Source organism: Notothenia coriiceps, unplaced genomic scaffold (assembly GCF_000735185.1).
Source record: "Notothenia coriiceps isolate Sejong01 unplaced genomic scaffold, NC01 NC01_scaffold00017903, whole genome shotgun sequence".
NCBI classification, from domain to species: domain Eukaryota; kingdom Metazoa; phylum Chordata; class Actinopteri; order Perciformes; family Nototheniidae; genus Notothenia; species Notothenia coriiceps.
In genome coordinates this window covers 44,559-69,532 of record NW_011350604.1, presented here as the reverse complement: position 1 = coordinate 69,532, position 24,974 = coordinate 44,559, and the positions used below count along the sequence as shown (strand labels likewise).

General features: G+C 39.9%; 2 protein-coding genes across 3 annotated transcripts in view; one reads left to right on the top strand and one right to left on the bottom strand.

The window, feature by feature from the left end:
- Positions 1–24,974, bottom strand: part of LOC104950719 (Krueppel-like factor 7) — a gene marked incomplete at its 3' end in the record, with an annotated part of 58,917 nt that overhangs the window by 33,232 nt on the left and 711 nt on the right. The window lies entirely within an intron of this gene.
- creb1b (cAMP responsive element binding protein 1b) overlaps positions 22,784–24,974 on the top strand; it is an 11,662-nt gene continuing 9,471 nt past the window's right edge. Inside the window, exon 1 of one of the 2 annotated variants that reach the window (XM_010777275.1) lies at positions 22,784–23,052. The gene's annotated coding sequence lies outside the window, so the exon portion shown is untranslated. The remainder of the gene's footprint in view (positions 23,053–24,974) is intronic. The other variant, XM_010777274.1, reaches the window with a different exon arrangement.

Below are 24,974 nucleotides of genomic sequence, written 5' to 3'. Positions count from 1 at the left end.
AGCTCTGAATGTATCCATGATTACTATCTGTCTCTTTAGCGGCTACATTTTCCACAGTGCTCACCAGCTAGCCGCTACCTGTGTCTGTCTGCTGTTTGGTGCTCAGCAGGCAGTGTACGTTGGGTCTTCAGAGCTTTTTTGTTGCAAAAAGCTGCCTGCTGTGGCCAAAAACAACCCAATGAAAGTGGTGAGATTAAAGCAAATGGTGATGTTGCAGGCCAGACAGCTAAACGATGAGATGACATTTGCTAAAAAGCTCCATAAGGCATGTCCGCTGTTTTCACATCATCATTTCATACACTGGTATTATAACAAATATCAATTAGAGTTATCTGCTTTATGCTTCGGGAAAGGGTGTGCTATTATTGGCAAATGTGTTGGGCAACTAATTTGATTCAGGTTAAAGAAAGTTCATTCATTGTTTAAACACAAATGCTAATTGTAGCTCCTGATCTACAAGTAAAGCATGCTGCAGCATCCACCAGAGAGACATACTTAACGCTTTACTTCCTAAAAGGCACGTTCTTCCACACTAGCATGACCTTCAATAATGAGGCACAAAATCATTCAATATGGACATAAATCCAGGTCCAGTTGTACTACTACTTTAGTGTGTAGTGTCCCTCACTGTTGGGTTAATCATTATTCAAGCTTAGCAAAACTATCATTTTAAGCCTAATTTCTAGGTTATCGTGTAACTGCCACAAGCAATTATGAGAGGGAAGAGTTTCCTTGAATTCATGAGTTTGACCGCTTCTTAAATGCCGAAAATCTGCATATGCTTCATGACCTGTAATTCATAACTCTGGATTTTAGTATGGCAATCCGATATTAACGGTGAGAGAACAAAAACAAATAACTTTTAAAGTGCTCCACTAAATGTGAATTACTGTTGATTGATTTACAAGTTAAAAAAATATGTCTACTAATTTGACCTTATCTCCCACAGAAACACAGCCACTGCCTCCAGGAAGTGAAAGAAGTACGTCTGCTCCAAAGGTGAAATAAATCCTCTCTGAAGGAATCATGTTAAAGGTAAATGAGGTCTACAATTAAACCTTATTTGACAGTGAGACATCGTCCATCTGCATTTAAAAAAGTTAAATGAGTTATTGTCATAAAACAGTACTACATAACAGAAACGCTAAGCTCTCTCTTTGTTGCTCTTGGAAAGGTGTGTTTCTCTGCCGCTGGTTTCCTGGTGTTCTGGGTTGTTCCAGGCTGCCAACCTCAATACAGCTCCTGCCAGCTTCTGGAGGTGGAAACCCTGATTAGTTGTGACTTTGTCTTCCTGCACTTCAAACACTTGAACGCTTCATGATAGAGCCACAGAAATAACGTTTCCCTGAATGTTTACTGAGCTAAGTAATTCCCATTCTTACTAAAATAGCACGATTCTTTACCAAAAATGTTCCTAAGATGTATATTCTCATTATATATTCTGCAGCTTGCATGCATTGTGATGTTAATTGAGTGGGGAAAGGCACAATAACTTATCTGGGCCTCAGCAGCTTAGTCTGCAGAGGTCAAAGCTCAAGAGTCTGGACTCCTGGGGTCAGCGGAGCAAAGAGAAGTGGACTGTGTAACTTCTGTCTTTACATGTTCAGATAGATGAACTAATTAAAGCGAGTGTCTGCGGAGGTCCACACACAATCAAGTCTTTAGCTTATCTGCCGCTTACAGCAACTCAGGAGGTCAAACACACATTAGCCTGCTATCGCCGCTAATCTCTGTCTCCCTGTCAGTCTCTGCTTCCTCCTCACTCCAATTCAGTAGCTCACTCACGCACGCATGCACACACGCACACACACGTACATAGTGCTGCATTAGCTTACCAGCTTGTGGACGGTTTCCTGTAATAAACTGAGTTCTTAAATGTCATGTAACGAGAAAAAGTTTCCTAAATTCATGGTCAGTTGTGCATAACAAAAAAACTTCCCATACGTCATTTTTACTTGAGCTGAAATCAAGAAATTCAAGTCAATTTCAAGTCAATGTATACAACTTAAAATATAACACTAAATATTATTTCCTCTGCTAGATATAGAACTATTTAGTAAAATTCAGATACATTCACAAAATACATATATAGCGTAGACATTACACTGCAGCAGCATGCTCTAATGTAGTCACACCTTCTTAGACGTGTGTCCCTAAAGCCCCTGTCACACTGTCCCGAAATTGACACCCGATGGACACACGAATATGGAATTGTGAATTTCGCACGAAGATGGCCCCAAACCACACACGAAGGCAACATTTACATTACATTTAAGACATACAACTGCAACGAAAGTAACACAAACAATTATGTTAAAGTATTATGATACTGTACTGATATTTTCCGACTTTGTTCTTTACTTTCTCCGTCTTTATATGTAGAAGATATTAAGTTATATTATATCCTTTTTAGTTTCACAGAACACAAATTGGTTTATTTACATAATATGTTTACATTATTTTGTTGTGCAATAAAACAACCAGATGGACACACGATAAAGGAAATGTTCAAATTCGGCTCTGATCGTAGCAACATCGGGCCATTCGTGAGGGCATCTTAAGCCATCTTTGGCATGCCAAAGATTTTGCCACCGCTCCCGAAGTTGCTGCCGGAGCCTGATAAATTCCACCGGCGGTCATACGATGGCTTAAGATGCCCTCACGAATGCCTTACGAAGGGCAAAATGGACACACGAAGTCAACACGAAAATGAACCTTCACAAGGTCCTTCGGCAATGCTTTGTGATGCCAAAGATGTTGCCACCGCTCCCGAAGTTGCTGCCGGAGCCTGAGAAACTCCACCGGCGGTCATACGATGGCTTAAGATGCCCTCACGAATGGCCCGATGTTGTTACGATCAGAGCCGGATTTGAACATTTCCTTAATCGTGTGTCCATCGGGTGTCAATTTCGGGACAGTGTGACAGGGGCTTTAGGCCCTGTGTTGTGCTGCAACTGACACTGTGTATGTTTTTTTGTTAGTTTAAAATACACAAATCCACGTTGATTACTTTTTTTTTTCAAGTTAATACCGACTCAAAGACAATAAAAGGTTTTTATCACTTCCAACTACAGTATATGCCTTACATATTAAACCACATTAAGCCCTCGTTTTGGCTTAATCTAATTTAGCTGGATTTAGTTTTTAGAATTAAACTTTCAGATAGTAAAGTATAACCAATTCTAACATCCCCTCACAATTTCAAAAAGTTATTATGTCACATTGAGAAAAAGATGGAATGGCAAGGGTATTTTACCATTTAGTTGAGATGCTTTAAAATAGTTTTCCCCACATTTTTCTCATGTATTGCTTTTTTTTTGACGTAATATAAAGAGCACAACAGCCAGTAAAGGTGTTTTGTGTCTTGTTTGTTTTGCGTTATCTTACTGTCCTCTTAAGGAAATATCTATTCAGGGTTTCACAGCAGGAACACACACACACATGCACACACACAGCGTCAGCCTCCCTGAATTACATCGTAGAATTGAGATGTAATCAGGTTACATTGCATCTTTATCTGGAACAGTAATCTAGGAAATGGTCCTCTCTCTGCAGACAATGAGTGCTGTATGTTCTGCTTATCACAGAGAGTCAAATATCGAGCCGTGATGTTTCTACCTTCGTCTGCCTCTGTCTCAGTCAGAGCTGCTGCCGTTTGGCTGACTTTATCACCGGCTGTACTGTAAAGCTTTAAATTATTCAGTGCCTGCTCAGATCGAGAGAAAGAGAGTGGGGAAGGGGGAGAGACATTATCTTTGACAGCAGCTTCTATTTTTCTCCTCTTCCGTCTCACTGCACATCAGTTCAGACAGTGTTTACCAGAATAAGCCACGTCCTCTTTCGTCTTCTTTGCCTTTCCTGTGGATGCTCTCTCATTTTTATTCAACAGCTGTAGATTATCAGCTGCCTTGCTCACATAAAACAGGTTTACTGCAATAGAGTACTTGATATCCTTTCAACGTCTGATTCACTAAACAATTTTAAGCTCACAATTTTGAGATTTCATGTCTCCAAAGTGCACTCTGCCACAGAAATTGGAAAACTTTGACGAGCTTGAAAATACTGCATCTGGCCTTAGCTCCACTCCAGGAAACCATTTTCCTGATAGTTTTGTAATAGAGTGTTCAATAGGTGTTTTTATATTGCTCTTTGGTGTTATTTTACTGGAGTGTCCAATATAGTGTCCTAGTTTCTGAGCCGTTTCCTATTTCCTCTTATTTCTTTCTTTTTCTTTAGCAAAGATATTGTGCGTCCATTATGTGCCATTTATTCTTCAAGAATAATAGAGACACAGTTTAATTGGTACAGTTAATTCCAGTTGATTATTTCAAAGTAGCCTAATGGTTTGGATATCCGGCTGTGCAAATACTTTCTATACAAAGCATTTAGTCAGAGTATAGCAAGTCAGCTAGCAAAAAGGAAAATGTGTCTTCAGGCAAGCATAACAAATTGAGATTTCATTTTAAGCTTTTCTTGCAAAGAAATTCCTATTTCCCTTAGCAGCAAATTATATCCAGGAAACTTGCTGAGGAATTATTAAGAGCGTTCGGGCAATAAAGCGTTCCCAAAAGTTCTGTCATTAGTGTATCATATAACCTTTTAAGTGTGATCTATTGTCCTGTACTTTCTGCTGTATACAAATGAACACAAGAAGGTTTATTAGCCAAAGCAAGTCACAGAAACACTGGCTTTTTCTCCGAGGCATCTAGTTTCACAACCATGGTACATCAGTGTGAACTGGTTTTAGATCTGTAAAGTTTCTGGCTAATTCCGGTGTACTTTATTTACTGTGTAGAATTTAAACTCCATTATAATAAAGATGAGTTTGTGAGCAATTTACTTTTATGACCACAAGCTGCACAAATGGGAACATTTAACGATCCCTTTAATTGAAAACCAACATAGAGACATCAGATAAATATATCAAATCTATCACCTCCGAGCTTGTGGAGCTCTGTTAGCAACATTTGATGATGTACAAACAGGCTAGAAATATGGCTTTTGTTAGGACATGTAATTATGCTGCACTTTATTTGCCTCTAAGCAGAGCCTTAACAACATCAAAATGTTATCGTAACTAGACGGAATAATGCCAGAAACAACAAATCAGACTGGTTGCATAGAAATAATTTTCCTTTAATCAAACAAGCTATCGACTCTCCCCAGATAAAAGTTAGTAATGATAGTCCTGCCTTTGATTAGAGACCTGAAAGAGCATCTTGGATTCGGACTGTCCGTGATGCTAAAAGCCTGGAGCTCTTTGTGTCCTTTCTGTCAGTCTGTAATCATCAAACATGAAACGGTATAAAAAGAGTGAACTGCGAGCTGCTGAAGGGCCTGGTTCTCCTCACAGGAAGACGGTCACTCAGAGAGGGTGTTTAGAGGAGAACAATAAGACCCTGTCCTCGTTCACACACACATACTGTAGAGAGATATCCACAACAACAAAAAGAAAAGTTATTGTTTGAAACAATCAAGTAATATTTTTTTCTGGCTGCATTTGAGACTTGTCACTTCACGGTGTTAATAACTAGTCATTTAATTGTCCCCTCAGGCGTTTAATATTCATTAACATTTCCTTTGGGCGGCATGATTTATAAGATCTTGTTAATATTTTTAGTAATTTTTCAGCTCAATGGTTAATGATGCAGATCAGTTCATATTTCATATTCGTCTGATATTGTAATGAGTCCTCACACTTCCTGCATGCATCATGCATAAACAAAGGAAGAGCTTCCTTAATGTGTTGTAATTTTTTTTTAAAGACAATTTATAAAACTAAAAAAGGTATATGAAGTGAACTCCAATAAAATAATCAATCAGGAGGAACTGAAGATGGATAGCTGGGATGAAAAGTCAGATTGGTAATTCATTATTTTTTCTCTTGTATACCCTTCAGTTCTCTGTGTGCTTTTTTGCACCTGGTGCATCCTTTTGAGGAAAGGGAAAAGGAAGAGGAAGCCTGAACTCACACACACACACACACACACACACACACACACACACACACACACACACACACACACACACACACACACACACACACACACACACACATGATCACACATGCAGAGTGATATCTTCCAGCAGCCCTCATTGTCTCACTAGACTATCTATATGAGTCATTCTTCCCCTAGCCACAGCTTCCAGTAAAAACACACCCACAAACACACAAATAAACACACACACACATACATACACCAATTTGTCCCTCTTTATTCAGCAACAATAAATATCAACACATGTGTCCTGTTGTGACAAAAAAAACAGGTCAGCCATTCAGGGAAAGGTTTTTTTTTAAGTCTGTTTATAGAATAAACTACTATCCATTTATAGAAAGAGGATGAGTTTAATGTGCTGACAGAAAACCTAATTTGCAGTCTTGTTTAAAGTCAGATTAAACATGTACTTACTGATTCTCTTGGCCATGTGGGTGTAGCTTTATCCAGTTGATATACTGTATCATTACGTTTTAAAGTTAACATGGCAAACTTGTTACCGAACAGCTACATTTTTACACATCCAGTAATGTGTTTCCGACCACGTGGCTAATGTGTTTTTGTCTCTTGTAGCTCCGTTTTTGGTCTCTTCAAACTCCTGTGAAAAATATCTGTCTCTTTAGCTGCTAAATGTTCCATTATGTTCCCCTGCTTGTCTCTTACTGGTCTGCTGTTTATGTGCAGTGGCTTTATCAGAGATTGTTTGCTGCTGCTGCATAAAGGTTAATGAGACTGGACCGAACTGTAAATGTGCTGCAAAAATAAAACTATAAGTTATTAGAGGCTTACAAGCTCCAAAGAGCTGCAAGTATTATCTGCTAAATCTCTGTGGGTCCTGGGCACACATGTGGGACCTCATGGGTGAGTCTATGTATTCACTGCAGGATATTGATTGATGGAGCTTTCAAGTAATTGGGAAACTTTCCATGACATTTTAATATTTATTTTTATGAGGCCGAATGACGAAAGATTGCATACTATAATCATCAGAATATTATTCTAAAAAATAAATATAAATTGTTTTGGTTTCGATGGAAACAGATGAATCTACAGCGCTTATTATCCCTGGTGGGTTTCACCTTGCCCAGCAGTCTTCTGAGAGCTGTTGGTCTCATTAATCTGTTTTCTCTCCACTGCCTGCTTCCCCTCTTTTTTCCTCCTCTCATCCCTCGCTCCTCCTCTCCCCTTTCCAGACAATGATCCAATTAGCTGCTTGCTGCGGTGGCACCAGTTGCCGATGTCAGATGCCTGAGTGTGTACGGTGTGTGTGTGTGTGTGTGTGTGTGTGTGTGTGTGTGTGTGTGTGTGTGTGTGTGTGTGTGTGTGTGTGTGTGTGTGTGTGTGTGTGTGTGTGTGTGTGTGTATAACTGCCTCAGTAATTACCAGTATGATACTCCTGCAGCTCAGTAACCTTGCTCTGAGTTCTGACTCCATGCCTCACGCTGCTGGAGTGCAGCGGTCTTTAAAGGGTTCATGTGTGTGAACAAGTTCCTTTTCTTTAATCAGCTACACTGCTGTACAAGTCATGGATGAACCCACGCTGCAGTCACGGTAATATACCATGTCGACAGTAATGTGGCTACATATGGAAGCACAGTTTTTGTGTGAAACAGTGTTCATGCATTTTGATATTGGTTTCTCAAAGCTTAAAGCAACATGATGAACTACTACAAAAATAACAGCTTTAAAATCATTTTGATGCTCAGAATCGCAGGAATGCCACAAAATGTTTCTTTTAATGATATACACAGAACCTAGATAATGGGATGTGTCTAAAAGAGCTCAACATGTTTATCTCTCTCTCCCTTTAGTAGATATTTTATTCATGGGTCTTCCGTGCAGTCAACTTACAGTCAAATTACATTTACAGTGTATAACATTAGCTTGCAACAGGAAACAGGAAGAAGAGTGTTGCAGCTTGTTTTTGATCAACATGCCATGGAAATGCCATACTGTATATTCGTCCCGTACAAATCAGTCAATTAAAACTTATTTCATTTTTGTTCCCGAGAATATCTGTTTGCGGCAACTTAGGCATGAGTAATGTTTTTACCATTAGGTTTGAACACTCAGAGGACACAAGAATATTCCACACAACATTTACGTATTTCTGAGATATCTCGGTGCAGTAGAGCCCGACGCATCTGGGTCTACTGGGTCTGACTCCAGCATCTTTCCACACATTCTCATCCCCCCCCCCCCACCCTGTCCTCCAGATGCCCTTAGCGTGTCCCCACCTTCCCCAGTCACCTCATCTCCACCCACCTGCACACCTGCTCCTCATTACCTCATTACCTCATCCAGTATAAATACCTGCTCTTTGCCCCCCACACCTTGTTGCTAGGTAGTTTATTTTTGCTTTGTTGCTGTAGCTTTCCAGCTATTGTTGCATGACAGTATCTGAGTCCCTATAGTGTAACCTTCCTGTATTGGGTTTGTTGTTTGGACTGCCTGCGGGTTGGCAAACTTAAGGATGGTTCGTTAATCATGGCCTCTTGGAAAGTCCCGTTAACTTGCAGTAGCTGTTTTGTTTTGTCACAATGATCTTTGAAATTGATATGGCAAACAGGTCAAAAGAAAATAGCAGTTTCTAAGGATTTTAGCAAGCATTTGGAGGCATGTTTCTGACCACGTGAATCTAAGTCTAGTTTCTATTTCCTTTTGCTGTAGTTTTGTTCACCCCGAGACAAATGTCTATCTCTTCAGCAGCTAAACAGTCCACTTTGTTTACTGGACTGTCGCTACATTTGCCATTTGGTCCAGGTATGTTCACAGTCAGATGTTTAAACCTTTTCACTGGAAAAAGGTTTCTGCTGTTCCAGAAACTAAACTATAAAGGTGAGAGTGAACCAGAATAATACAGGTTACAGGCTACACAAACCTAAACAATAACCACTAGAAGAAATATAGAAATATATATTTTAGCTGAATTAAAAAACTTTGATCTGCTGTAGTTTAAGAAGTCCAAACATATTTATATATTATATATTGTATGCTGTATATTATCAAAAAGTACTCATTTGTGATTTACTTCAAGTTTCAACAATCAGTAGGAGGTGTGATGTTTATTCAGCAGACAGTATAGCAGAGTCTCTGGCTTGTCTTATACATCCAAAGTAAATGCTTTAACCACGAGTACAGTGATCTGAAGGTGAACATCCTTTCAACAGTGTTTTGAAAAAGCTCAGTTCTGCACGCTGAAAAGCAAGGCCATCCATTCACCGGGAAGAATATTCTTTGAAAAGCTTGGGGGTGTAATCTGCTCGCTGAGTGTTGATTGAAGGCCAACTCCTAATTTTAAAACGTACCAGTGTCATTATGCATGAAAGAGACTGTATTCCATGTTTGTTTGAAGGTGCATTACTGATGTATTGTCCGTCAGTCTCTTCTCTCTTCCATCTCCTGCCTTTGTCCTCCTCATTTTCTTTCCGTCCTCCAAACCTCTTTCATCAAGGTCCCCAGGTCAAAGGGAGCAGCAGCTGCTTGAGGCTGTTTAGGATCCTGAGGGTTTGACCTCCGACCTTTTGTGTTACAGCTCCGTGCCATCCATTTACACTCAATTTAACACAGCAATATGAGTGAAGACGGATCAATGAGGGAGCATGCCTAGAATTCAGCAACATGGCTTTATCCCTGCACAAAGAAGAAGAAGGAGGAGGAGGGGTTGGTTGATGTTTATAGTCTCATAATAATGTCATGTTTGAGGATGGAGGCTTTCAATATCAATAGATATTGTTTAATGTTTTATTCAGAGTTTTTTTATACACACGTGTCTCACAGAGAGATCATCTGTGATCAAAACACAAGATGCTCAAACTGAAGGAATAACGCTTGTCTTCAGGAGTAGTGCGGAGTGGATTTACATTATGATCGAAGAGATACATTGCCTATAAAAACAAACACAAGAGGCCACAGCCATGCTAGCAGCTCCGCCCAGGTGTACAAAGGCATTGTGGTGTTTTAAGCTACGTACTAAAACGAATACTCTGCCTCATTCTGACCCCCACGTTGGGAACCACTGCCTTTATTATAAATGCCTCAGGCTGAAGTTTATGTTTGGTTAAATTACACACCTTATCAGGGCCAAAACTGCCATCTTTTATTGATTTATTTCTAAATTAATCTTCCTGCATTAACTTGAGTTGTTGATATCAAGGCAGATACTTTAGAAAGGAGCCTCAATTACATTGTTTCATAAGATCTGGAAAGAAAAAAAACCTATATTAATACCTGCCAAATTCAATATTGAAACAAGGCCAGGTTAGGGTGATGTGTCTTTCAGTTTCCCATTGGTTTTTGGTAATTTGGGAATTTGGGTGTGTTTTTTAGAAACAAAGTTTATTGTTGTAGTCAAAAAGCAATTTGACCTTTTTCATGTAGACTTGATCCCGCTCACACCACAGGATAATTGGACCTTTTCTTTTCATCCCTTATCATTTTGGGGTAGGAAACATAGATTTAGAGCACAGGCAGTTAAATAAAAACAGCTAAGCCTGCATTGTTTTCACACAGTGAGTCAGTGTGTTTACCATTTATGTATTGTCTATAGATTAGATTTTGCAACAAAACAGTCTTTAATTAGACCTCTGCGTCAACATTATCTTTGTCGGGCTTGGAATAATTATAACCGCAACAAGTGGAATCTGACTGTTGCCTAGTAACAGCTTTGAAAAGTAATTTAGAGCAATGGCACAGAAGCATAGAGAATTATTTTTTTGTTATTATCATTATTTGATTCTGAATGGTTTGCAGGTGTCTGATAAGTACGCAACATATTTTGTATGCAAATGATTTATATCTGCGAGTTACCCGTGAACCACATCTAAAACTCGTGCTGATTATTTATTTAAATGAATACAAATTGGCATTTTAACAGCATTGTCTTATCATACCAAAAAGGTTTTCCTATGTGGAGTGTGCATATATTATAATGTAACTATATAAAAACAGAGTTTAAACAGATATACATTAAAAACATACATACATACTATACATTAAAAAAAACCTGGTGCAAATAGCATTGTTGACTATATTCAACCGGGTGCAAATATCATCTGCCTATATTTTATATCAGCTCATACTGGCGCTTTGACATCAATTAATATGACATTGTTTGTTTTGTATAGCTTTACGATGATGCATTTTTTTTAATTAGAATGTTTCTTTAGCATAATCAAAGTGTAGCCGAAACTAACTCGTCTGTTTTTGATGGGAAACTGAGAGCAGCGGAGAGGGGTACCTTAAGGGAGACTATTAATGAGAGAGAGAGAGAGAGAGAGAGAGAGAGAGAGAGAGAGAGAGAGAGAGAGAGAGAGAGATGTAGTGTCATTGTCTACGTTTGGATACCCTGCCAATGACTCAGAATACTCCAAATGTGATATGAAACTTCAACAATATCAATGGGGAGATGAAGAGTCTTTAACATTAGCTGTTCACTTTAACAGTTAATCATAAACAAGCTTGTAACCCTCAACCAAAAACTCTGAGTGGTTCTCATTTCTGTTGTCTTAAGTCATTAATTAACATGTCTCAGTGACTGTGTGTGTGTGTGTGTGTGTGTGTGTGTGTGTGTGTGTGTGTGTGTGTGTGTGTGTGTGTGTGTGTGTGTGTGTGTGTGTGTGTGTGTGTGTGTGTGTGTGTGTGTGTGTGTGTGTGTGAGTGCGTGCGTGCGTGTGTGTATATATGCTGGCAGACGAGTGTGAAATGTGCTAATTACCGTGACCTCCCACTGATCCGGGGAGAATACACTCATGACATCTGAATCCTGGTGAGCCTGAGGGACAGGAGGGTTCCTGGAAGTGTGTGTTTGTGTTTGTGTGATTTAACCCTGTGTTAACCCCCTAGATCAGAAAAACAAAGTGCATATGAGTTCGTGGTTAAATCTGCTCTTAAAAACATTACATTTCGTACCCTTTTATGTGTATTATATCCTTAATATTTGATTGTATTTAATCCAAAAACTCAACCATTTATTTATTGACATATTTATGCTACAAATGATATAAATTGTTTAAAAGAATCCTGTTTATTAACATTTATTGTATCAGCATTACATATTTAACAAGGGCAACTTAAAATAATTAGGATTGTATTTCACCCACAGCAAAAAAAACTGTGTTAATTACTGTGGTCACAAAGTCAGAAACAGAAACATTTTTGGTATCGTATCACTGTTTTATGGATCTACAAGTGAAGCAAGATTGAATTCAAGGAAACAATGAATTATCTCTTCTGTGAGTGCATTGCTCCTCCATATGGAGGGAGTTTAAAACAAGCAGATGGACAATGAACTGCTTCATCACACCAATATGCAAGAACCATATTCACCATGCAATGTTTGCCCTCGCCCACAGAAACAGCCCGGCAGCAGTGATATCCAGAGAAACAGTATCATTATGCATTCATTTGCTAAAGAGATACTGCTTTCATTGTAATCCTAATATGGTCAGTTAAGCAGACATTGAGGTCAACTATTAGGCTATCCTTGTCAAGTCAGAGAGGAAATATAGTAGCAGCAACCTATTGTTTGTATTGTATGTTCACAATAAATCAGATACTGAAAATGGCTGTATCTGCAAAAGCATTCAACTCTGTAATGTTATATTATTAAAAAAGACATTTGTTTTGACCCTGTGTTAAGGGAGTCACAAAAAAATAGCCCCAAAAAGCATCAACAATAACTTTGAACTGCTGAAAAATATTGAGGGACATTTCAAGAACTTCTGTAGCGTGATATTCTGCACAAACGGTGCTGTTGTATTTGCTGTAAAGTGTCTTTACTGTAGGTTATTTTTTATTATATGTACAGCACTTTGGCTTGACCAAAGATCGTTTAAAAATGTGCTATATAAATAAAACTTGTTTGATTTGATATAATTACGGCTTTGAGTGCAGGCATTACTGCGCATGCCATTTCATTGAACATAAAATGTTAAGGGTCAAAGTGTGGCATAAGGCTTTATAGCAGTAGAATCAGCCTAGCAATGATAGTATTCACAACCAAACCAGCAGATAATGTCATCCGAAAGAGCGTTCGGGGGGAAATAAAATGGGTCCGAGAATTAAGCCTTGAGGAACTCCACATTTAAGTGAAGATAAATGAAGCCCCCTTTCATCAATTGATACAAAAACAAGAATGTCAGTGTTACACTTCCTTCACGGCCAGTTGTTTCTAAATATTTGTGTAATTGCTGGTACCATTTCTTACATAGCTAGGGTTATCAGTTCTCAGTTAATATGTATTTTTATTTTTGTCATATTTCAACAGCTTAACTTTTGTCACATTCACAGCTTTCTGTCATCAGGCTGTCTGAACATCGGACTTGCTCTGCTCTTCCAGGGTTTATTTTCCGCTTTAACAGACTGTTGGGCCTCTTCATCTTTTTTAGAGCTGCTAGCTTTCTTTTTCTTCTCACTACTTTCACCATCCCCTTATCGTTTCTCTTTGATCCTTCCTTTGACTCACATCCACATCACAGTCTGTCGGTTCGCATCCTGTCTCTTTGTCTCTGTCACATCAGGTCTTTACTGCAGTCTCTCAATGTCTCTTTCTGGTTTCTTCACCTGCGACTATGTCACACTGAGGTCTCTGCTCTTTCTGTCTCTTTTCTTTTTCTGTTTATCTTCACTGTTCTCCCCTTTTCACCTACTCCTCCTTCTCCTCCTCCTGCTCCTCCTCCTCCCTCTGCTCTGTCTCTGTTCCCCTCCATCACCTCCTGGGTAATGACAGGGGGGACAGGTGGAGACCAGACCATCACTACTACCAGTCGAACACACACGCACACACACACACACACACACACACACACACACACACACACACACACACACACACACACACACACACACACACACAGATGGTGGACAGGGGTCCCTGCCGGCCAGCCTGTCTGTCTGGTGATGGGGTGTTGTTGTTGTTGAGTGCACTCAGCCACACATGATTAGCTAGACAAACACACACACACACACACACACACACACACACACACACACACACACACACACACACACACACACACTCACACATACACACACATATTTATTCCATTTTAGGTAGCACTATGGGGCTCAGCGCTAAAACAAGTCACCTGCTATTCCAGTCGCGCACACACACACACACACACACACACACACACACACACACACACACACACACACACACACACACACACACACACACACACACACAAAGAAACATACCACACAGTATCAAAGGGCTTTGAGTCTGTCAGTACTGATTATAGATCTTTTTTTTTTCTCTGCTTTATGTTACATTATCAGTTTACTTTTACAAGATTAAAGGGAAAGTGTTTTACAGCAAAACATCAGTAAACACAGTTCTCTAATCCCTGTTTATTCTATAGACTAATTAGCCCTTTATGTTTTCTGCTGTCTAATCAAGCTGGCATTACTGGTGGATTCATAATCACTGAACACAGTTTCATTTACTCTGAGAGTGCGAATGTTGATGGATGTTAATCAGATGGATGAATGTGTAAATGATGTTTGTTTACATGTATTTAAGTTATCAGGTTACATCCAGCTCTCTCTAGTAAGCCGATTATCATATGAACAAGGAATCAGGTTTTATATGAGGGATAAAATGGAGATGATGATCATTATTTGCCACCTTCATATGACAGTGACAACACAGGAGAAAATGTCTGACAGAAAGATGAGACAAACTGATGAAGATGTACATCTATACGTCTGCTCTCCGCTCTGATGATCAGCTCCAATGTATTTTCTCTGGCATCAGTTGGCAACACGCTCATCAGTGACCAGCTGCCGAGCAGGCGCACGACACCGAAACGACGTGTCACCTTCAAACGTCAAAACTTGTCACATATCAGGCGACATGTTTAACACGTAAGAGGCAGTAGAGTTTTAAAGGTTGGAGCAATGCACTTAATTCCCAAACTGGTGTGTGTGAGTGGGCATTGGAGCTCTTCAGTGTGAAAGCCAATTATTTGTGTTTGTTTTATTGTAAACGACTTCAAAAATTAGGTCCTCTTTGTAAAGTTATAGCAAAAAATAACTATTTTATTTTAATTTACTTTAGTAATTGTGGTTTAGGGCTTGTACTGTAATAGTTTGACTCGTGCCCGCAGTTTGCAAACAGACAGATGATGTCGATCAGATGATGTTGTTGGATTAGATCTTTGTGATTTGGGGGTGCTGCAACAACAACATTGTGTGTGTGTGTGTGTGTGTGTGTGTGTGTGTGTGTGTGTGTGTGTGTGTGTGTGTGTGTGTGTGTGTGTGTGTGTTTTCCCTTCTCTCCACAGTTCATCAGCAGGAGCTGTCAGATCAGCATCAAGCCTTGCCAGTCAGATTAAGGGCGTTACAGCAGCAGCATCCTGGCCAACAGCCGAGCGGCTGCAGATATATTTCACAAACTCTGTTTATCTCTCCTCTGTCTCTGTGTCTTTCTCATTCTCTGTCTTTTGCATCTCTGCAGGACATTGCTGCTGCCTGCTCAGGTCCCAGGGTGGAATGGAGGTGAGCCAAGGTGAGTGAGGTTAACGCCACAGTTTTACCACAACCAACTATAAATCATAGATCGTGAAACGTCCCACAACAGGGTTAAATAAATACAAGACTGCAGTTCAGGCGGTGCAAGACTCTTCCTGTCTATGCCAGCTGAAATCTTTGTTTGATATCACTACTTAGAAGAAAGCCCTCATGAAAAGATTATGTACTACCTTAAACGAACAGTCCGACATTTTTTGCCAAGAGTAAGATGAGATAATCAATAGTTTTAAATATAATACATGTGATAAAACCAGCACATATGATAATGACTGATTTGCAATCTTTCATTTGTACATAAGCAAATCTAAAATATCTGTTCTTGAAAGAAATATCATCACTCCTACTTCTGTAGTCTGGATAATGTCTCCCAGTTCTGTACTGTCCTTTTGTTTATTTCCATGACACCCCGGAATATATGTAATACATTACATTAGCAGGCAGAGCCTATTCATATAACAAACCCACTGCTAAACCTCACTGTCATGTGAGTTTGTGTAACATAAACGTGTTGTGATTCTTGAAGATCAATCGTGAGGAAACATGATCTTTCTGCCAGTCTGGAAGAGGGAGCAGAAAGCTGAAAAACTGCACAGTTACAGCACAGAGGGTTTTACTGAGCGTGACACAACCCTGAGAAGGACACTCATCCATGTAAATAATATGGCATCCATCAACAAACACAAACCGGTTAGGAGAGATGTACAAAGACACACAAGGATATCATAGCATCAAATATTGATATCAAAAAATCCTTAAACTTGCTGTGGAATATGAGATGCATATGACCAAGGTGAAAGGGTTCAAGGACAAAAAAACCTGAACAAGGTACACACACAAATAAATATCAATTGAAAAACACAAACACAAACAAAAAAGCAACAAAATGCAGGGTTATTTTGACTTTACTTTTTACTAATATAAAAGCAAACAAATGCTCTTATAGTAAGACACACTGACATGCAGGAAATCTTAGCTAACTCCTTACGTTAAATGTTATTGTATTATTCAACTGAAGGATGTTCTTTTTTTAATTGTTTTTGATTTAAATAAACTATACTCATGCTGCTTAAATCTCACAGCTGTTTATTTATCTTGCAGACATTACAGCCAGTGCCAGCTTTCCTTCTCAACACAGTTTTTCACTCAAAACGAAAGATGGAATGCATATGTGTTCTGTATACCCCTTACACGTTTGATTTATTACGAAGGTATGATAAGTAGATCTTTAATATGTAAAATATGTGGGTTTAATCTTTAAGGTGCTGGCAGGGGAATGTTTTATGTCATTGAGCGTCCTCATGAGTATTTAAGTACAAACGTGTGTGTGCAGGATGTCCCAGCCGCCGTCCATGCTCCTCTACCGAGCCCATGAATAATGCAGAAATCCCATTTTCATACCACTTCCTCTTCCCTCCCTCCATCCCATTTTCTCCTCCCCTCCTCCCCCCCGCTGTGCTGTAGTAAAAATAGAAGCGCAGACCTGCAAGCTTTAGCTCCTGTGTTTACACCATCATGACCCTCCCCACTGCTCGCTCTCTCTCCTGACAGTGGGGTTATTACTCTCATTCATCTCAGCATGCTCTCCCTATCCTCAACGGGAGCCGGAGAGCAGAAACAAGAGGAGAGGTTGTCGGGCCAGACTGGGAGCAGTGAGAGGGTCCTCAGGTAGCACATAGATGCTTCATCTCCATATCTTTATTACGTGCCTCATAAAAATAGCCCTGCTTAGGCCTCTCCGCCACTCTCCTCCTCTCTCCTCCTCTCGCCTCCCACTCCTCCTCTGCATGCACTCAGTCTCCGCTCAGGGGAAATGAGGAGCTGCTCTGCTCAGACATTAAATGTAGAATCGAGGATGCACAAACAGAAAAATTAGATGGATGTCCTTTCTCTCTGAATGCAAAGCAGTAAACAAGTTCCTTGTCAGTGCACACATTTTCTCATAGGGGCTGTAAGATGCAGGAATACAATGTAATGTTACTTAATCTAGTTTGTTGTTTAGTTTAATGTACCTGGCGGTTTAGCATGAAGGAGATATTTGTCAGGAGCCATGCATATGGTAATATTTAACCGATAAAAGTTGACTTTGTTTCTTTTTATTAAAAGCTAATGTGGGTTTCTAACTATGGTATGTCAAACTGCACATGTGTTATACCACAAAGCATGAAATACATAGCAACAGTACCTAAGGGGGGCGGGGGGGTTTAGTGAAGTGTAGAATGGGATTACTTGAAAACTTCATTCACAATTTAAAGTTTATATTTCATGCTTCTATCTGTTGCCTCTAAGGATTACTTACTACACATCACTGCCTAACTTCAGATTTGGTATCATAATTGAAGAGCTAATTATATTATGGAAGGGATATAACAGCTTTTACGCAGCAGGGGACACCAGTCTAGTTAGTGAACACTCACAGCACGTTTTTAAGGGAGACAAAGAGGAAAATTATGATATACACTCCATTGATAAAGGTCTCCTCTCGCTTTTTCTCGTGTCTCCTCTTCCACTCTTTTAAAGGTCAGTGGAAACAAGGAGAAGATGGATGGAGCCGACAAAACGAGAGTATCTTAACACCGTTCTGCTTCTTAAGACTTGATCGGACCCTCCCATCTCACATGGGATGTCCTCAACAAGCACATCATGCAGATCTGTGGCTGACAAACAGTGAATTACGAGGCTTCAGGTAAGTTGGTACGAGTTGAGTAGTGTGTGTGTGTGTGTGTGTGTGTGTGTGTGTGTGTGTGTGTGTGTGTGTGTGCGTGCGTGCGTGCGTGCGTGCGTGCGTGCGTGCGTGCGTGCGTGCGTGTGCGTGTGTGTGTGTGTGCAGATAGACAAGTGTAAACAGTAAAACCTATAGCACACACAGAGAGAGAGGGTGATCTATGGGCGAAAAATCCAAATTTCACGGTTTAGTACCTTTCAAGGTAACAACATTTTAAAAAGATGTACAGTATGTCATACATGAGTAGTGTGTTATGTACTGCTGAGTAGTAGTTGTGTCACTGTTCATGAAGGGATGAACCCCTCTACTTGTGTAAGCTCGCTTCTATTTGTTGTGTTTTTATTGTTTTTGATCGAATTTCCGAGGAAACGTTCTTGGCTTTCATTGTTTCCCATTTTTTAGTCTCTCGGACATAAAGGGACCCTTGAGCTCTTTAATCGGTCGACAAAGTGTTTTTCCACAATTATGTGTTATAGTGTTCGGCAATGAATATCACAGACACAGCACCAGAAGGGCAAATTAGATTTAATATCCGCAGAGGCGTAAGGGTCTATGTGATATACATGTTTATCAGCTGCTCATATCCACAAGAGTCTGCAGTCTGCATACCTACAAACATGATTTAGGGCTGTTACTTCAAAATATCAAGAGCTAACATCTAATTTATTCAACGTACTGTTATTTGAATGCTACCCACGAACAACACAGTCTGTTCATCCACTGTGCCTCTGCTGGATCTCTGTTTGTCAAGCTAACCAGTTCAAATGTATTGTCATAAAGTGAATGTAAGGCAGGGCACAGTGCTTAATGAGATGGTGCTAAATGCTAAATGCTAACACATGTTGCTCCTCAGACTGCTTTGTGTCGTAATTATCTGCTCAGCACAGCTTCTTAGTTTATCCCTTTTTCCATAGCTTATATTATTGTTGGCTACTGGGCATGCATTAGATCTGAGGGACATTGTATGAAACTAGATGTTCTTGTAGACGACAAGATTTCTTTGAACAAGTAGGTATCATGAGCACATGCAGAACGTACACATGTCAGCAAAGGTTTATTTCTTATTGCAAGGGCAGAGGTTAAAGTCACTTGATCATTTTTTGGGGTAGGCCTAATGTATTTGTAATGGTGTACTTATTTAAAAACTGTGTGCTGTACTGCAGTTATAATATGCTATTAGGGAAATGCATCCCATCTGTTTTGTCTTCTTGGTTTTGCTATTGCCTGTAAATCAGAATAGAAAATGTGTCACTTTCTTCTTTCAGAATACCCAAATGTTAACTTGGTTACTCTGTACCATACGATTTTTGAAGGGAGTATGCCAGTGCCAGAGTGGAAGAGAAAGACGGAAGATATTCAAACAAAGGTGAGTTTAATGACTAAACAGAAAATGTGAAGCAGCTAACAAACACGCTATACAAATCCAAGTCCATGGCATTATTTGAAAGGACAACAGAACAAAACCAAATCCTATAAAAGAAAACCCGGTCTGGAACACATTGAAACATGCTGATAGAAATGTTGTGAAGGAATCAAAGCGCTGTTTTCGGACCCTTTGTGAATATGAAGCATATCGCAGACAGACTGTGACACCTCCTTCTTTGACCGTTTCCCGTGGCAGGTTTTTTTTTTTTTAAATCACCCCCCGGGCATCCTGCAGTCTCCAAAGCTTTCAAAGAGCTTTTAGTTTGGCGTTTGATTCCCTGCTCTCCTTTTCTTTAGACATGGCTGTGTTTCTTTTCTTCTCTGAGCACCTTGGCTGCTGAAAGGGATTGTTGGAGGAGTCCACAGTCATTCAATGGTGAAAGGAGAAGAGAGGAGAGGAGAGGAGAGGAGAGGGGAGGGGAGGAGAGGGGAAAGAACATATATAAACAATGAGAGGAAAAGTAACAAGCTGAGGAAACGAAAGGGAAAAGGAAACAAGGAGAATAGAGAAGAATAGAGGAGAAAACGGAAGAAACAAGCATGAAAGAGAGAGTCGGTAAAAGCAGAAAAGAAGAAAGAAAATAAATGGATAGGAAACGAAAGAAGTAGCTAAGAGAGGGCAGGAGGAGGATGAGAAGCCAGTCGTTCTTTACCCAGAGGGGGGAGGCACAGCGGGGGTAGGGGAGGTGAAGGGGGGGGGGAGTTGTGCTCCTCATCCCTCTCTCCTCCAACTGAGCCTCCTTCCTCAAGGTCAATCACACACACACACACACACACACACACACACACACACACACACACACACACACACACACACACACACACACACACTCATTTTGTTGAGCTCAAGTAGAAAAGACGCCTTCTGCCTGCTTTTCTCTCTCTAACTCTGTACCAACCAGCCAAGTCTCAGTCAACCATCTGGAGATAAAAAACACCATTCTTCCCACACACACACACACACACACACACACACACACACACACACACACACACACACACACACACACACACACACACACACACACACACCAACTTGCAAACACACTGTGTGTTTATGATAATAGACCAAATGCTTCTATTGATTTGTTCTCTTTTGGTGTCTGCGTGTGCATGTAAAATTAGTTTTATTTCATGGAGAGCCCACTTCTCTTTAACATGTTCTCCCACAAGAGAATCATGAGTTCTCCATCTGTCATTCACTGTATATGATGAAGCATAAGAAATATACATGTCATGTTTGTTTTTTTACTCTGTCTTTAATTATGACCACCTAAAAAGGATGAGTACACATCAACAAGATATTGGCATATGGTTTGAATAATGTTATATGGGGAGCCTCTGTTTTTATGTTTGCCATCTTTCAGTTATTTAGGGTTTTTCATTTATTTACCATTGCGTTCCATATCATTTTGATATAGCCTACGTTTCTTCAGCGCTTTTTCAGATCAAAAAATATGACAAAAACGGCACGTGTTAAACATGTTGCACTTGTTAAAACGTTTACTAATGGATGTCACTGCTGCAAAATCAGAAGAGCTATATCAGCCTTTTTGAAAACCTCTAATGGAGCACGCTTCCTCCCCCTTCTTGTAAAATATTCCTCCTCTTGACTTTGGGTCAAAATTGTCACCCCCCTTCAGCCCCTCCACACTCCTCCCCTCCTGATTTTTTATAACTGGCTGCAAATTCACTGCTGTTCATTACCCAGGCAGGGTCAATTCCCCAAACAATGTGTTTGGTGTCACAATAAAAAGGGTGTTTTTTACGGCTTGTCGCAGTAAAATGCTATTAAACAGATAAAACACCGGCAACGAGCATCAGGAGGATTATAAAAGGAATTGCCTTGATAAACTCCACATATCTGCGTGATGACACACCAGCAGCTCTTCACTCTGTCGTTGGGGAGGGGGAGGAGGAGGAGGAGGAGGAGGAGGAGAAGGAGGAGGAGGAGGGGAGGCAGACTGAGAAGCACATGGTGGGAGAGTTTTTTCAGCTCTACAGCGCCACCATCTGGGGAGATAAACCCAATGGCTGCCTCTCTGTCCTGTATCCTGATAGATTTCATGTGATGCTTTGCAATCTGAGGCTTGAAAGAAAAATAAGACTGTTGTTATTATTTAAATTATTAACTTTATGTTTCTTAATTATTTTAGGCTAAATATGGTATTGATTAATTTCTTCTAACGGCAAGCGTGTAGAAAAAAATCAATATCAGTCAGTTGGTAATTTTGTTGGTGTCTTTTTCTCGTGTGTGGTTAAAACCGAGTAAGGTTTAATAAATATGGTGATCACAATGATAAACGAGGATTACAAAGCAACAAAAAAATTGTAAGTGAAGTACTTCATATCTAGCTTGCATTTCAGCTGCAGTGATCATTAAAATGGTCTCATGCTTCCCTCTGGTGGTTGTCGTAAGAATGTCTACAACTTTCACTAATAACCAATAGCCATGTCCATTTCCTGCTGTGGGGCAAATGACGGATATCTTATTCTACTCGTGTTTCAAATAATTACAGCCTCCAGTAAAAGTGCAATATTTCCCTCCCAAAATGTGGTGGACAAGTACTAATACCAGATTGTAAAAAATATGTTAAAGGTAAAAGTCCTATATTGAAATTACTACTTAAGTAAACGTATATAAGAGCAATCAGGAAAATAAACATATAAAGTAAATAAATACGTTAAAAGTGAAAGTAGACTTAGAATATATGTTAACTCTTCAATCCAAATTATTGCAATGATTAACATTAAAACGTTGTTTGTTTTGCAGGATAAATTAAATCAAACAATTCAGGATTAATTATAAAAACGCATTATAAGGTCATAGGTCTTTGTGATAACTATTTTCATATTCAACTACAATACAAATGGGGAACAGTTTTCTTGATAAATTGAACCGAACAACCCTTAAATTCTAATAATAGGCTTCACTTCCTAATAGCATCTTGTTTATCCACCAGATTATCGTTGTTCTTGTTACATCATTATTAAAGTGCTTTTTGTAAAACCTTTGCCAAACTCTTAACAAGGCGGGAAGGTTTCGTTAGAATCCGCCAGTCGTCGGTATTTTCCGGCCTTTTCCGTTCCCACATCGGACACTTCCGGTTAGTGTCGCCATCTGCTTTCTCGTCCTTCTCTTCTCCAATCTCCGTGTTGTTGTTCCCGGTGACGCGGAGGTGTAGCCTGACGCGGGCTCTTACGTGTCGGCCAGAATAAAAGTGGAGCTCCGGAGGCCCGGGAGTGACGAAGGGAGTCTGTATCGGTAAGGACGGAGCGGTGTCCGGGGCTCAGAGACACGGGACTCAGCCCTAGAAAGTGTCGGTGTTGTCGGGTTCGGCCCGAAGGAAACAAAGAGATCATGGCGCCGCGGTGTGTTTGTAGGGAGGGAGGGGAGGCTGCGGCTGTTGAGGAGAAACAGAGCAAATGTGCCGCTTTGATAGTGAACCCGGAGTGACAGTGTGCGTTTGTGTTTGTGTGTGCGTGCGTGTGTGTGTGTGTGTTAAGTCATTTGACATGATAGGGACTTTAGCGTTGTTCTTACCTACATGCAACTGCCAGACTGTGCAGTTACATGATACAGCCATTATGCGCACAGATTTGCGCTGCTTTCATTGGAAACGGCGCATTGAACCCATCATGTCCATTAATGTAGGCTACTTGCTCGAATCAAATTGATGTTTATAATCTCAAATATTTTATTTCTGATTATACACATTCTGATAATCATCTTACTAGTGGCCATTATTATGTATTCATATTAATCGGCCATACATGTAAGCCGATGCGTTTGGTTGCAAATGAAAAACATGACCTCAGGCCTGGAGAGTAAACTCCCATCTGGTAATTTAAGTTGTAACAGTGTCTTATCTCCGGGGACATGGCCGCTGTGTGGAAGGGGCGTCGCCCGGCCATGTGGCTCTGCTGTCACACAAGTGATTTTTGAAAAGCAGAGGGAGAAATGTGTAAAGCCAATCATGCAGCGGAGAGGAGCTACGCACAGTGTGAGATCACAACATCCCAGATCAACACACACTTTACCGCCTCAAGTCAGTTCACTGAGGCTCAGAAACTGCTTATTCAAATGAAATATATGCAGGTTAATGTGTTAAAATCCATAACTTATTATCAGTGGTCGAAAGTTACCAAATACATTTATATGTGGTACTTGAGTAGTTTCATTTCTTTCTTCTTCACACAAGGAAACGAGCTTCAGGGTTGTACTATTTAAATCTAAGTTTTAGCCCATTGATACAACACACAACATAAATAAACATTTAAATCACAATTGATGGCTATCAACCATAAAGTATTTCAAATAAGCAATTAATGCATCAACAATTATTATCCAATACTATCTTGTGTATGATCCTGAAATGGGCTTTTCTGCATAATGATTACTTTGACTTTTAGTACTTTTTAAATTTATTTTGATCCCAATACTTTGAACACATGACTTGTGTCATTTTTGTAAAAGAGTATTTCTCTAGTATTCCTACTTGTACATACAGTATACGACTACCACTGGTCATCATTATTACAGTTAATTTTATAATGATCTAAAAACATATATATCGTAACAGTACAGTCACTCCAGGGTGTTTGATATGTGCAATGAAAATGTCAATGATAACAGCTGGCCATTAAAATGATCATTAAAACATTTACTTTACAGGGGGAAGGAGATTATAGGTGTAGTGATGGACTCAGATCTGAATTGTAACTGTCACATTACAACAATTATTAAGTCTGCATACTATCACCTTAAGAACATATCTAGGATTAAAAGACTCATGTCAAAGCAGGATTTGGAAAAACTTGTCCATGCTTTTATTTTCAGCAGACTCGACTACTGTAATGGTGTCTTCACAGGTCTCACAAAAAATAGATTAGAAAGCTGCAGCTAATTCAGAACGCCGCTGCTCGAGCCCTCACACACCCTAAAAGAGTGGATCACATCAGTCCCATTCTGAAGTCTTTACACTGGCTTCCTGTCTGTCAAATAATTGATTATAAAGTTTTGCTGCTGGTTTTTAAAGCACTCAATGGTTTAGGACCAAATTATTTTAACGATCTCCTGCATAACTATGAACCATCCAGGAGTCTCAGGTCTTCTGGGACAGGTCTGCTCTCTGTTCCAAGAGTAAGAACTAAACATGGAGAAGCAGCGTTTAGATATTATGCCCCGACTATCTGGAACAAACTACCAGAATCCTGCAGGTCCGCAACTCTTACTACTTTCAAATCCAGACTGAAAACTATATCTTTTGCCGCTGCTTTGATTGAGCTTTTCA